Source organism: Heptranchias perlo, chromosome 32, assembly GCF_035084215.1.
Source record: "Heptranchias perlo isolate sHepPer1 chromosome 32, sHepPer1.hap1, whole genome shotgun sequence".
Taxonomy (NCBI): domain Eukaryota; kingdom Metazoa; phylum Chordata; class Chondrichthyes; order Hexanchiformes; family Hexanchidae; genus Heptranchias; species Heptranchias perlo.
In genome coordinates, this window is record NC_090356.1 from 15,847,573 (window position 1) to 15,861,748 (window position 14,176).

Genomic DNA, 14,176 nt, shown 5'->3' on the forward strand with positions numbered 1-14,176 from the left:
GGGGCAGTCAGTGCCTCTTCAACCATATTCCAGAAAAAATCAGCGCCTTTTAATTAAAGAGGGGAAAAAATTGGTGCGAGGGGAGAATAGAAACAAAAAAACTACTTTTGGCCTCTTGAGTTGTTAATGAGCTATCACTATGCATAAAGTGTATATTATTGGTATTAGTATTGGTGTTCAACCAAGTTGTAACTTTGGAAAATACAAATACTTACATTATCGTGAATAAATTCCAAAATTACTCATCTTGCAAAGAAAATTATATTGAACTTTTATTGACATAAACATAAGGCAAAATGTAAAATATTGACAGGCTCCTGACAGGAACCATTCCTTAACCCCTTTTAAATAACCTATTAAAACTTCAGACAGGATATTCAAATATTTGTCTCAGGGCTGACCACATAATTTAGTGGGGCCCAAATTAGGCTAAAATCTGGAACAACTGTTTTCCGCTAGGTTCCATGGTCCAGTGCATTCCGTCTGTGCCTTAAATTGGAATGTACCAGATACCAAAATTGACCATGAAGTGTATTTTCCTCTGTGCCTGAAGTAAAAAAAAAAGTTTGCTAAATTGTGATTAATGGTTTATTTAAAAAAGGGTAGAAATACATTTTGGCCCATTTTTGAGCGTATAATGGACGGTGCACTTCCAGCGCCTGAACTGGGAGGCCGAAGGCTTGCCATAAATTGGGCCTCAAGCCTTAATGTAATAATTAGGGTGAGCTGCTGGTGCCTCCAGAGGCAGCTGACAGGGCTGCCTAAAAAAAGGGCCCGAATAATTTAGCAGTGGCCTGAACGCACGCAACAATCGGGCGCGGGCCATTGCATTGCTAAATTTATTATCGTTGCGCCCGTTTTATGACCGATAAACGGGCGCAAACGATGTTGAATTTCTCCCTGAAAATCTTTACACTCCGCATAGCGTTAAATTAGAATCAAAATTACTGACAGTTATAAATGACCCACTTTTTATCTCACTCGTTCAATTCTACTATTATGCAACCTACAAAAGAAAAAGACCAAGACAAAGGATGAAGGGAATCTGTTGTAGGATGACATGTTCTCAGACATCATTACCTCCTTCATTTTGTCTGATTACATTTCAATTTCCCTTTATGATTTTATTCCCCCTAGCTCCTTGTTGCATTACTCATAGGAAATCCCAGTAAGGTCTATAAAATGCCATACTTATGAGAACTGATCACATATTAGCTGACAGAATGACAGACAATTGCCGACCTAGATGCCCAAGAGAGTCAGGCAGTGTCTCAATTCATCAGAATCCTGACAACAAATCTCATTTTCATCCTTCAACATGCCCATGACCTATTTTCAGTTACCTGACAAAATACTTTACTTACAGAAATGATTGAGCCAAGAGCACTATCATACAAGAGGAAGGGATAATTCAGTTACCTATCTGAGACAGATAACAAAAGTAGAATACTGCCAGCCAGTTCAATTGTCCTACTTCTGCCATGGTCAAGATCATATAAAGTTATTAGTGTTAACTTTAATATAGCATCTGACAACATTAACATTATATTAATTAACCTAACAGCAATACTCCCTACCTAACACCAGCTCCATTAGTTCCACTACCCATGGTCCAGCTTCTCCTGATAATAACACCTCCCATTACCTGGGATAGTCCCCATGGTCCCTTTCTTAACTATGGACATTCCTTAGCTAACCATTCACCACTCTCTCTAACAATGCTAAATCCTAAATTTTCATCTCAACTACTGCCCCGTTTATGCCTGCAAATGGGGTGGTGGTGGGACCAAATTGAATGAAGGAATTTCATTCAATTTATTGCTGGTTGTTTGCCCGTTCCAATTTTGGTCGGACCTTAATTTGGATGGCCAGAGCTCTCACTAGAAAGAAGCGGGGGCCTCATTAATATATGAAATCTGGGCAGGCACTGGTAGAGTTTTCCCTATCACTACAAACCACTGCTGCCTTTCACACCCAACACTTCCACTCTCCCCTTTAAGGTGGAACTGCAGGGTCACCATCATTGGCTGCACTGTTGGATTTCCCCCCCCCCTCCCAATCAGTGAGCTGTCTATAAGGAGAACGATTAACGGTGGCAGCATGCCACTTTAATATTGATGGGGCCTGACTACGAGGATTGATCGGGCCTCCCGCTGACTGTATCGGGAGGATGGAGCAAACCCTCCACTATAATCTGGAAACAAAAATCACCCCCACGTAATCTGCAATAGGATTTTTACATCAAAATAACGAAACAGCAATATTACAATACTTCTCAGTATATTCAATGCATCTGGTGAATTATTATTGTTCTGTGGAGCACTATATCTAATTCTGTTTAACGTGCAGCATAAGAAATATCCAAGTAATCATTGTCCTGATATTATTTTGACTTTCTTGTGCGTGTACGTTTTCTTATGTGGATTATCAATTCCTTAGAGTTAGTCCATTATGAAGGAGCAAGTTATCATGGAGGGTGGCATTAAAATAGGCAGAAAACCAGTAAAAAATGATAGGAGCATCAGCAGGTGTTTGTAGTTTTCCAACCTGTGAATGTAGAGTTTATTCTTCCGGTGCTATTTTATTCCCCATTGTTCGATAATGCCAATTAAGGACATGTTAATGGCACCTCCTGCCAATCGATGCTGTTTACCTTGTGTGCAATAAATGCTGCAATGGTGTCCCTCACCTGAGCTGAAGTTATGGCCTGGATTTTCTGCTGCCTGCCACTAGTGTCGCAATGTAAATCGAGCGGCTGGTGGCAGAAAATGAGCAAAAGTTCAGTCTGAACAGAATTCGACCCACTTCCCTGTGGTATTCAAGGTAATAACTACTGAATTTCTATGCCATTGGTAGCTTTCAGGCCTCAGACCACAATTGGTCCAGTGTCATAAACCATAGAGGTTTTCGACACAAAAGGCCATTCAGCCCATTGTGCCCGTACCATCTCTTTGCCAGAGCAATCCACTACAAATGTCCGCTCTCTCCCCATAAACCAGGTGACCAGTTCACCTTTTTTACAATGCCAGTATATCAGCTTCGGCACAGACCAGTACTTGCATCCCAAAGGCAGAAGGTTTCTACCAACCTCCAGGATTCCTTAGTGTTCAGTGAAGAGTGGATTGCATCCATTTGTACACCATCCAGCTATGCCACGGTGCATGTAAATTGAAAAGACTTTCCCTTCTTCAATCTACAAATGTTGTGATCCCTCTAGACCAGATTTATGATTATCCACTTTAATGACTGGTACTCCCAGGGAAGCAATGATTCATACATCCTGTGCCAATCCAAAGTTATCAAGCACTCCCAGGTCAAATATGACTGGATAAGTGCAGAATAAAGCTTCCTCTGACCTGTTCCAACAGTCTGCCTCAACCTCAACTTCAGTAGAGCACCTTCTACTGCATCATTATAGCATATTTCTATTTTACTCACTAGTTGCCATGTGGTCTCCCTGTGATTGTCAATTTAGTACAATTAGTGCTGAATTAAGGTCAGTTTTGTGCTGTAGGCCCACGCCCATGAGTAATTGGCTTGCGATTGCCAAACTCATTTTACGTAGAACCTTTATAGCCAGCAGATATACTTGTCTCTAGACAAGCAAGTATATACTGCCAATCTAGATACACAAAAGTTTCTAAATCAGTTGCTTTGCTTTAATCCTCATGCACTGAACCTTAATACCAGAGATCTCCCTATCATTAAATGCCTGCTTATCAGTTCCTGACTGAATCAATACACGACAGTGCAAAAGATCTCACTGTCAGGGATGAAGAAAAAATAATATTGCTTATTTTGTCCCTGGAATCATGTGTGACATTGGATGACACACAAAACAAAGATCTTATATGAATTCCATAGGCCAGACCTCATCTCTTATGCCTTGAGGAGGAAGAAAAACTCATATTTAGGAAAAATGTTAATTAAAAATATACTAAGCTAATTAAAGCAGGTGGTTTTTTTTCAGACCATGGGCATAATTTTAAAAGAAATCTGCGTTGGGGGCAGGGGGGCAAAGATAATCTTTTTTTTGGAACGGGCAGGAATCCTGGCTCCAACTTGCCGAAGAATGCACACGACCCAGAGTCATCTGGGTGCGCACACCGTTCCCGAACCCAGAAGTCCAGTTGGCAATTAAAGCCAGTGGGACAGTATTTAAAGCACTAAATCACCTAGTTGAAGAATAAATGTAATTTACAATGAAGGCAAGTGATTTCAACGCTGCCTCAGCGTGTTTCCCGTGTTGTGTGAAACACGCCATGGTGAAGGAGTCGTGTTTCAGCCGGCAGCCATTTGGACATTTAAATGCCTGTTTGACAGATGGGGATAAAAGGTGAGTTATTGCAGCAAGGCACTCAGTTCTCTCAGACAAACTTTTGGCTGGGAGATCTTTGTGTTTAGACTGAAAATTCTTGGTTTCCACTCAGAATTGTTCTGTTTACACATATTTACCAACTTTTTGGACCCCTTCAAACACTCCATCCAAGGACGAGCAACATCACCAGCCTCGCCAGGCACGGCATGCATTTCCGCTACTTGCAGCTCCACAACACAGTGCTGTGCCACAGGCACCTGCACAAGAGCACAGAGGGCAACAACAGAGAGAGCGACATCGCAGGTGGCACTACCCTCGCCAGAGGGTCTACAGACCAAGGCTTAGCTTTCTGGAACTCTCTGAGGGGCAGTGCACGGCTGCTCAGAGTGAGTCACCAGGTGGTCACAGACATCTGCAGCCTCCTTCATGCCAGACTGCTCCCGGCTGGGCCTGGTGGCATCTCATTACTCGTTGCAATTAAAGAGACCACTGCCCTAAACTTCTTCGCCTCCAGATCATTCCAGGGTGCCACCGGGGACATCGCCGGGGTCTCTCAGTCAACTGCACACAAGTGCATAAGGCAGGTCACTGACGGCTTGTTTCACAGGGCCTCGCAATACGTCAACTTCCCCATGGACAACCTCAGCCAGACGGAGAGGGCAGTGGGATTCCACTCTGTGGCGGCTTCTCACGTGTACAGGGTGCAATTGATTGCATGCATGTAGCAATCCGAGCACCTCCACATGACAAGACTGTTCATCAACAGAAAGGGGTATCACTCCATCAACACTCAGCTCGTTTGTGACCACCACAAAAGATTTCTTCACGTGTGCGCCAGATTCCCTGGCAGCTGCCACGATTCGTTCATTCTGAGGGAATCCAGGCACTGTGGTCATTGAAGGGCTTGTAAGAGAACAGAAGGCAATATTAAGCATCATCAAAGGTGTATCATGTTGCGATGAGCATACTGAGGTGTTCAACACGCCAAGCATTGTTACCATCAATTCATGTTGTGTGTGATGAATGTTAAAGTTGTGTCACCAGACATTTGTGGGGTGCCAGTCTTGGAGTCCCTGACAGACAGGCACTCGAGGGTGCGGCTGATCTCCAGCGCCTCCTGCTCTCCGTGTGTGAGGACCACTATTTGTTGTGGCCCCACTCCAGTCCTCGCTCTCTTACGCGCATTTTGGGCTCTCTTCTGGAGGGGGAGAAAGTGCAGATGTGTGAGTGAGTGAAGGTGAAGTGGCCAACCGATGAATGCATTGCTTTGGGTGAGGCTGACCGTGAAAGGGGTGCATCAGAGGGTGAGTATGAGACAGAGACATCACATTGGATGAGGATTGGGGTGAGTGGTAGTGGCGGGGTGACTACTGGGGAGGTGAGGAAGTGCTGAGGGTGTGCAGGTAAGTTGAGGATGAGCCTTAAGTGGGTGTGAGAAGTGATGTGATGGAGTAGTCTTGGCAGTGCAGAATGATATGGGGGGTGGGGGATGATGTGCACCATGGAATGCAGGAGAATGAGTGAGTGTACTCACTTTTGCTGACCTACTTAGGTCATTGAAATGCTTCCTGCACTGGACCGAGGTGTGGGAGATGTTGGTACTGCTGGTGACCTCCTCTGCCATCTCGAGCCAGGCCTTCTTGGTGGCAGAGGCAGGGCGCTTCCTCCTGTTGGCCGCGTAAAATAGTTCCCTCCCCCTCCTCACCCCGGCCAGTAGCAGCTGAAGTGAGGCATCACTGAATCGTAGAGCTGCCTTGCCCCTGTGCTGCTCCATTGAATCTTCTTGCTCTTTGCTCCAGCAAAATCCATTGGGGCAATGTCCCTTTAAATCCAGGCGCTGCAGCTGACAGCCTGTCATGCAGGTGCACCGTCCACCCACTGCGAGGCTTTCGGGCGGCAAGCCCGGAAACAAGATTAATGGCCACCAATTAAGTCGCGATCACGTGGGGAACGGTAAGTTTATATTGGTTGGTTTGCCGCGCGCTCATTGCCCTCCCCCCACTGGCTGCCATTCCGCCGTCCTTTTAAAATCGAGCCCCGTGTCATTATCATGTTCTTAAATCTGGATACATTTGTAAATAGAGTAACAGTAAATGTTCACTTTGGAGGTCATGTTTGAATAGGAATTTTCCTATGATGGAAAGATTTAATTGGCGTACAGTGAACTGTGTTAGTTACTGAAGTGTGCAGAAGGTACATTACACGATTGCAGTAGAGTGAAGATGCTGGCTCAAGAGTTTTCTGGTGTTAATAGTTGGCAACCAGTCAGAATGACATGAAGATGAATGCTTTGGTGCATTCCTAATTGGAAGAGAGAGAATCCCTGTTGTAAAAGGGAGTCAAGTGAAGTTTGGCAGTTCAGACGAGTTCTAATGAAGGCGAAGTGGGCTTTGAGGGCAAGCAAGGAGAAATGACTGACATTTTGTTACCACCATTAGTGGAATGGGCTGATATTTAAAGGGAAAGTAAACCTTTTATCCTTCTGCCATGTGTATATTTCAAAGCTATCACAAGTTAGATCTATATGACACTATTTTCAACATTTCCATTCATCTCAAATACTTCTCCAGGGTTTCTTAAAAATTTCAGCCTTAATGCCACAATAATTCACCTCCATATAGAGATGGTGGGGTTTTTACTGTTACTTCCATTCCCTTGAATTAAAAGTCTGCCCATTGGTTTAAGCTCTTATTAGATGCCAAAAAATAGAAAAATCCTGGAAATGCAAAAACCAATCAATCTATTCTGTGGGGTAATCTTCTAATAACTAGTCTTGCTTGAGGTTATTTAATTTTGTACTGATATTGTGTAGTTCTGTAAACACAGCCTAAGTTAAATAGTGTGCTTCTATCTACATTACTCTTAATTTCAGCCTTTGTAGGACCTGGTTCATATCCCTTCTCAATCTTCACTTGTATCTCTCTTTGTACTTGCAGCAATGGTGATGTTCTCCAGATAACAAGTTCAGATACTGTTCCCCTGAGCATATGCAGAATCGACATAGCAAGTTTCATTCACAACAACAACCTGCATTTATATAGCACCTTCAATGTAGAAAAATGTCCCAAGGTGCTTCACAGAAACATAATTAAAAATCTGCACTGAGCCAAAGAAGGAGATGTTAAGAGGAGTGACCAACAGTTTAGTCAAAGAGGTGATTTTTAAGGAGAGTCTTAAAGAAGGAGAGGGAGGTGCAGAAGCTGAGAGATTTAGGAAAGGAATTCCATCGCACAGGACCAACACAGCTGAAGGCACGCCCACCATTGGTGAAGTGAAGGAAGTGGAGGATTCACAAGGGGCCAGAGCTGTAGGAATGCAGAGTTCCTGGGGGGTTATAGGCCTGGAGGAAGTTACAGAGATAGGGAGGGGTGAAGCCACAAAGCGATTTAATGTTTTCTTTGGCACAGAGGAGGCTGAGGGGAGATTTAATTAAGGTGTACAAAATTATGAGGGGCCTAGATAGAGCAGATAGGAAGGACCTATTTCCCTTAGCAGAGAAGTCAATAACCAGGGGGCTTAGATTTGAAGTGATTGGTAGAAGGATTAGAGGGGAGCTGAGGAAAAGATTTTTCACCCAGAGCGTGGTGAGGGTCTGGAACTCACTGTCCGAAAGGGTGGTCGAGGCAGAAACCCTCAACTCATTTAAAGAGTACCTGAATTGCCGTAGCCTACAGGGCAACGGACCAAGTGCTGGAAAGTGGGATCAGAACGGGGTGGCTCGTTTTTGGCCAGCGCGGACACGATAGGCTGAATGGCCTCCTTCTGTGCTGTAAATTTTCTCTGATTCTATGATTTAAACATGAGAATGAAAATTTTAAATTTAAGGTGTTGCTGGACCGGGTGCTAGTGTGGGTCAGTGAGAATAGGAGTGATGCGTGAGCAGGACTTGGTGCAGGATAGGATACGGGCAGCAGAGTTTTGGATAAACTGAAGTTTACAGAGCAAGGAGGATGGAATACCAGCCAGGAATGGTTGGGTGAGCGGAACGGGAAGGAGCTTGCTGTGATTAGCCCCCAGTGGGCACGCTGGGTGGGAAGGTCAGCAAGAGAGGAGGGTGGGGCAGTTGGGGTTGCTGCTCGTAAGAAGGCAGCTATGGGTCCTTCAGAAAATGGCAGGAGAGGCACAGAGTGGGTTATTGTGCCGTAAAGTACATTGGTGATTTGTAAATTCAAATTTTGTTCAAATGCAAGAAAATATCAGGGAATCACATTAATGTGTCACAAGGAATGTTGTAACTATAGTGACACAAAATCATCTCACATTATAAATGCACAGCTAACCTATACCATTCTACAGATTTAAAAACTATGATAATTCAGTCTCAAGGATCTTTGCATTAGTACCCTTAATGGAAGTAGATTTACAATAAAATTCCATTAAAAACAGTGCCTTGATGGTGCTATGTCACTGAGAAAGTTAGATGACTATCTAGTTCCTAAAGTTTAGTGATCAGTCTTCTCTGTGGAACTGCCAATTGTAACAGCAAGAAATGAACTGTAATTATAATGAGGCGATATTTCAAAAGAAGCTCTTTATTGAAAGACGGATTCTGCAAACTTTTTAACAACCATCTTATGTACTCATTTTGGCCAGTTGAATTGCTTCTTGTAGATAAAGTTCAATGGGCTTTTACATGAACTAAAATGTGTGACAACTCACCCAGCTCAGAATGATGACAAAAAAGTGGAACAATTGCCCAGGATGTCGACTCCTCGGGGCCAATTTAGGGAAGGGGTACTCGGGCAGCTCACCCTCACAATGTAGGGGCGTGCCCAGCTGAATCGGACAAGTAGACCTTATTGCCCAATTAATGGGGCAACGAATTCAGTGAACCGCAAAGTTTTCACATATTTGGCGGCTCCATTTTACCTTTTAATTGTAGTTGATCATATGTAAATTGGTCTCACACTGAAATCAGTGACCTTTTCCACCTGCCTACTCTGTCAATACTGCTTGCCCATTTAAAAGAGGTGCTGTATTGCCGGATGTGCACCCCCACCTCAATGCTGTTAAGCTCATGACCCCCTCTCCTCACTGCTGACAGACACCAGAAATCTACCAATGAGCCAAACCCCATTTTCTGCTACCCAGTTCTGGCAAACCCCAGGTGACCCTCTATAAAGGTGTCAGTGCATTTCATTCAAGTCTTCCACCTGCAGGTATCACAACTGGTCATTGAGTGCACAGGGTGATGCCCTTTACTTTGTGAATGCACCATTAGGGTAAATATAGGTTTACTGTCTGACATGTACAAAATATACATTAACGGCAGCTTGCAGCCATAACACTTGCCTTTACTGACCTTTTGGGGTCATTAAACCTCACCCTGCATTGTTGAGGGTTTTAAGGAGTTGCTACTCATTACCTGTCCCACTTCTTTCCATATGCTCCTGGCAGCTTTATCGGCAGATCTCTTGCCACCCACTTCCACTATTCCACTGCAGCACCCCCCCCCAACCAATGCCCAATTTCAGCCACGATCATATTTATATCATTCTCCAAGAAGTTTCATGCTCTCTTCTTCCCAGTTCCTTTTTAAACCAAGGATTGAAATTGTTGCATGTTGTTACTGCTTTAAGAGCAGTCTGGCTTTAAGAGTAGCACCTGTAGTAGGGCTTCCTTTCCCTTCTCTTCCCCACCCCCAACTGCCTGGCTTATGCAGGTAATTGCCGTTGGAACATGCACTTTTATCCCACCCAGCAATACTGAATTAAACAGGCCCCAGAGTTCAGTGCTATATATCCTCAGCTTTAAAAATGGTGATATATGTATCAGATATAAATGCCACTCATTTACAGTCTTCCTAGAATAATTGACAGAGTCATGCAAATCAGTTCCCCAACGCACCTCTACATGAAACACAATTTGTCTAATTCAACCCTGGTGTTAACCCTTGCATGACATGAACGTACCTATTGTTATTGAAGAACTCAACTTCCAATTCTCCATGAGCGATTCCATAGGAGATCTGCCAGCACATAAAAAAGAAGATATTTATTTATTCAAATACACAAAGTGGCAACTTTTAATGCTAAGCATCTTAAGGCACTCTCACAACATAATATAATTTTAATTGTTCATATGAAATATTGAATGCATCCATTAAGCAGGATACCTTCTTTATTGTGACTCAAATTCCCAAGCACTGTAGCACTAAGGGAGGGGATTACACAGGTCCAAATTGATCTGAATTAGTTTGGCTTGATATCTGTGCACTTCATGAGAATATTGATTGGGTGAGATGAACAGTTCCTTACTGTCAACCAGTTTTGTTTTAGTGTTCAGTGTTTTGAACTATTTCTCCTTGATACGCAAAATCTCTTCTGCTCAAATTGCTCACAGTTCTTCAAACAGTTACAATTTTTGACATTTTCTGAGACATACTTCCAGACGCTCACAGCCTCTCCGCATAAAAAAAACTGCCAATAGCACCAGCATCTGTCTGCCACATTGAATATTAATTTTAGAGCTACACAATTCATGTTCTGAACCAAAGATCAATGAAATGGATCAAAAGATATGAGGACCCATAGGGATGACAGTCGAGAACATTGGCAGATAAGTGTGTGGAGGTGTATTATACTTTAAGATGAGTATTTTAGAAAAAGTGTTCGGTTTATTTTAAAGAAATGCAAATATTCACGATTAAAAATTTTCACCATCACAGTTCAGCATCTCAACCACCAGGAAAGAGCCTCTTGATCATCAGAAACAAATGAACTGGTCCCCAAACCAAATGTACTGATTAGAACCTTCAAAGCTATTGCTCACAAGCCATCCAGAACAACCAGTTACAGCTGAACTAACCCATATCCTAACTTGCACCAAGTCCTGTTCACCCATCACATCTGTGCTCGCTGATCTACATTGGGTCACAGTCCGGCAAAGCCTCGATTTTGAAATTCTCATCCTTGTTTTCAAATCCCTCCATGGCCTCGCCCCTCTCTATCTCTGTAACCTCCTCCAGCCCTACAACTCTCTGAGATCTCTGCGCTCCTCCAATTCTGGCCTCTTGCGCATCCCCGATTTTCATCGCTCCACCATTGGCGGCCGTGCCTTCAGCTGCCTAGGCCCAAAGCACAGGAATTCTCTCCCTAAACATCTCCGCCTCTCTACCTCTCTTTCCTTCTTTCAGTAGCTCCTTAAAAGTTACCCCTATGACCAAGCTTTTGGTCACTTGTCCTAATATCTCCTTATGTGCCACGGTGTCAAATTTTGTTCGCTAACGCTCCTGTGAAGTGCCTTTGGCGATTTTACTACATTAAAGGCACTATATGAATGCAAGTTGATGTTGTTGCTGAGGTTTTTCATCAGGTAGGAGGTACTGACTAGGAGCACAGTAATACTTAGCACAAGATCACAACTCTCCCTCTTCATTACATTCCCAGAAGAAAAGTTTGAGAGCACATCAGGAACAGTCAATGTTCAAACACCAGGCAAGACCACAGGAAAAGTTCACAAATTACACAAAGCAGCCATGTATATTAGTTATGCAAAACATAACCCCAAAATTAATCTGAATTAAAACACTGTCTTTGTCTTTGATCCCTATCTTCTGACCAACAATAGACAACAGCAATTTTAGGTATCAGGAATGGTTGCTGGTATAACAGAAGGAGAACGATAAGCTATGCTATAGCTAAGTTTCTCTTAATGACAATGATCTCGTATCCCCGTTAACATCTAGTGAATCTATGTTGCACTTTTACCTATTTTCCTATATTCGTGTGCTCAAAACTGCACAGCACACCAATTATGACTTAACTAAGTCAACTTGTACAAATTCAACATTACCTCCTTGTATTTGTTTCTATTTTCGAAATACAAAATCAAGGATTCCATGTCCCTTCTAATGGCCATATCTACTTGTACTGCCACCTTTATTGGCCTGAGTATGCACACACAACGATCCCTCTGTTCCATTTAAAATCTTAGCATTTAAGGAGCATCTGCCATCTTTCTGCCTATTTATGCCCTGCTGCAGTCTTTCATAATCTTTGTTACAATATGCCATGCCTTCCCAATTTGATGTCATCGGCAAATGTCGTTATTGTTCCTCGATTACTAAGTACAGGTAATTTAAATATATAGAAAATAAGAGTGGCCTCAACACAGATCCGCGTGGAACACCAATCATCACATCTTTAGACCACATCTTCAGTCTAAGAAACTTCCTATTACCTCAACTTTTTTGCTTTCTGTCCTTCAACCAACTTTTTCTATCCTTGTGGTCACATTCCCTTCATTCCAAGTGCCATTATCTTTGCTATAAGTCACTCATGTAGTGACTTATCAAATGTTTTTTGAAAATCCATATGAACCACATCCACTGCATTTCTTCTATCTCTCCTTTATTACTTATTAAAAGAAGACAATAAGGTTGGCCAAGCATGATCTGTCATTTAGAAATCCATGCCTGCTGGCCCAGAGTAATTCAGGAGGTTGATTTTCATCTTCACTGCCTGGGTGGTAACGTGACGCAGCAGATCGCTCGCCCTTTATGGAACCCGTCCAATTTTCATTCCATTGATTGAAGATGAAAGTTTCCCCCCATGTTTCTCCAAACGCTTACAATTTCATCCAGTTTTATAGATATTTTACTAACAACTGAAGTAATTCAAACCGGCTGATAATTTCACGGCTTACCTCCGCTTGATTTTTTTGGTGTTCCATTTGCCTCTTCCCAATCATCTGGTGAAATTTTCCTCTCCAAAGGAATTTGACCCATTATAGTCAGAGCCTCTGCTATTTCTTCCCTAACTTCCCTTAGAATCCTTGCATGCAAACCATAAGGAACCTGTGATTTGTCTAATATAAATTTCATTAACTTCTTTAGTAACAAGCTAACTGTTCTACATCCAATTGTGGTGATTCTACACTTTCAATATCCACCTTTTCTGTCACAACTGAGGCAAAGTACTTGCCTCATTCACCTATGGGTCAGGGATGTCTCGGAGCGGCTGCAGGACATTCTGGAGGGGGAGGGTGAACAGCCAGTTGTCGTGGTGCATATAGGTACCAACGATATAGGTAAAAAACGGGATGAGGTCCTACAAGCTGAATTTAGGGAGTTAGCAGTTAAACTAAAAAGTAGGACCTCAAAGGTAGTAATCTCAGGATTGCTACCAGTGCCACGGGCTAGTCAGAGTAGGAATGACAGGATAGCTAGGATGAATACGTGGCTTGAGAGATGGTGCAAGAGGGAGGGATTCAAATTCCTGGGCCATTGGAACTGGTTCTGGGGGAGGTGGGACCAGTACAAATTGGACGGTCTGCATCTGGGCAGGACTGGAACCAATGTCCGAGGGGGAGTGTTTGCTAGTGCTGTTGGGGAGGGTTTAAACTAATGTGGCAGGGGGATGGGAACCGATGCAGGAAGTCAGTGGGAATTAAAGTGGTGACAGAAACAAAAGGCAGTAAGGGAGAGTGTACAAAACATGACCGGACAGATGGTCTGAGAAAGCAGGGCAAAGACCAAAGGAAGTCTAGATTAAACTGCATTTATTTCAATGCAAGAAGTCTGATGGACAAGGGCACGGATGGGTACATGGGACTGGGATGTTATAGCTATTACTGAAACATGGCTAAGGGAGGGGCAGGACTGGCAGCTCAATGTTCCAGGGTATGGATGCTATAGGAAAGATAGAGCAGGAGGTAAGAGAGGAGGGGGAGTTGCGTTCTTGATTAGGGAGAACATCACGGCAGTAGTGAGAGGGGATATATCCGAGGGTTCGCCCACTGAGTCTATATGGGTAGAACTGAAAAATAAGAAGGGAGAGATCACTTTGATAGGATTGTACTACAGACCCCCAAATAGTCAACGGGAAATTGAGGAGCAAATATGTAAAGAGATTACAG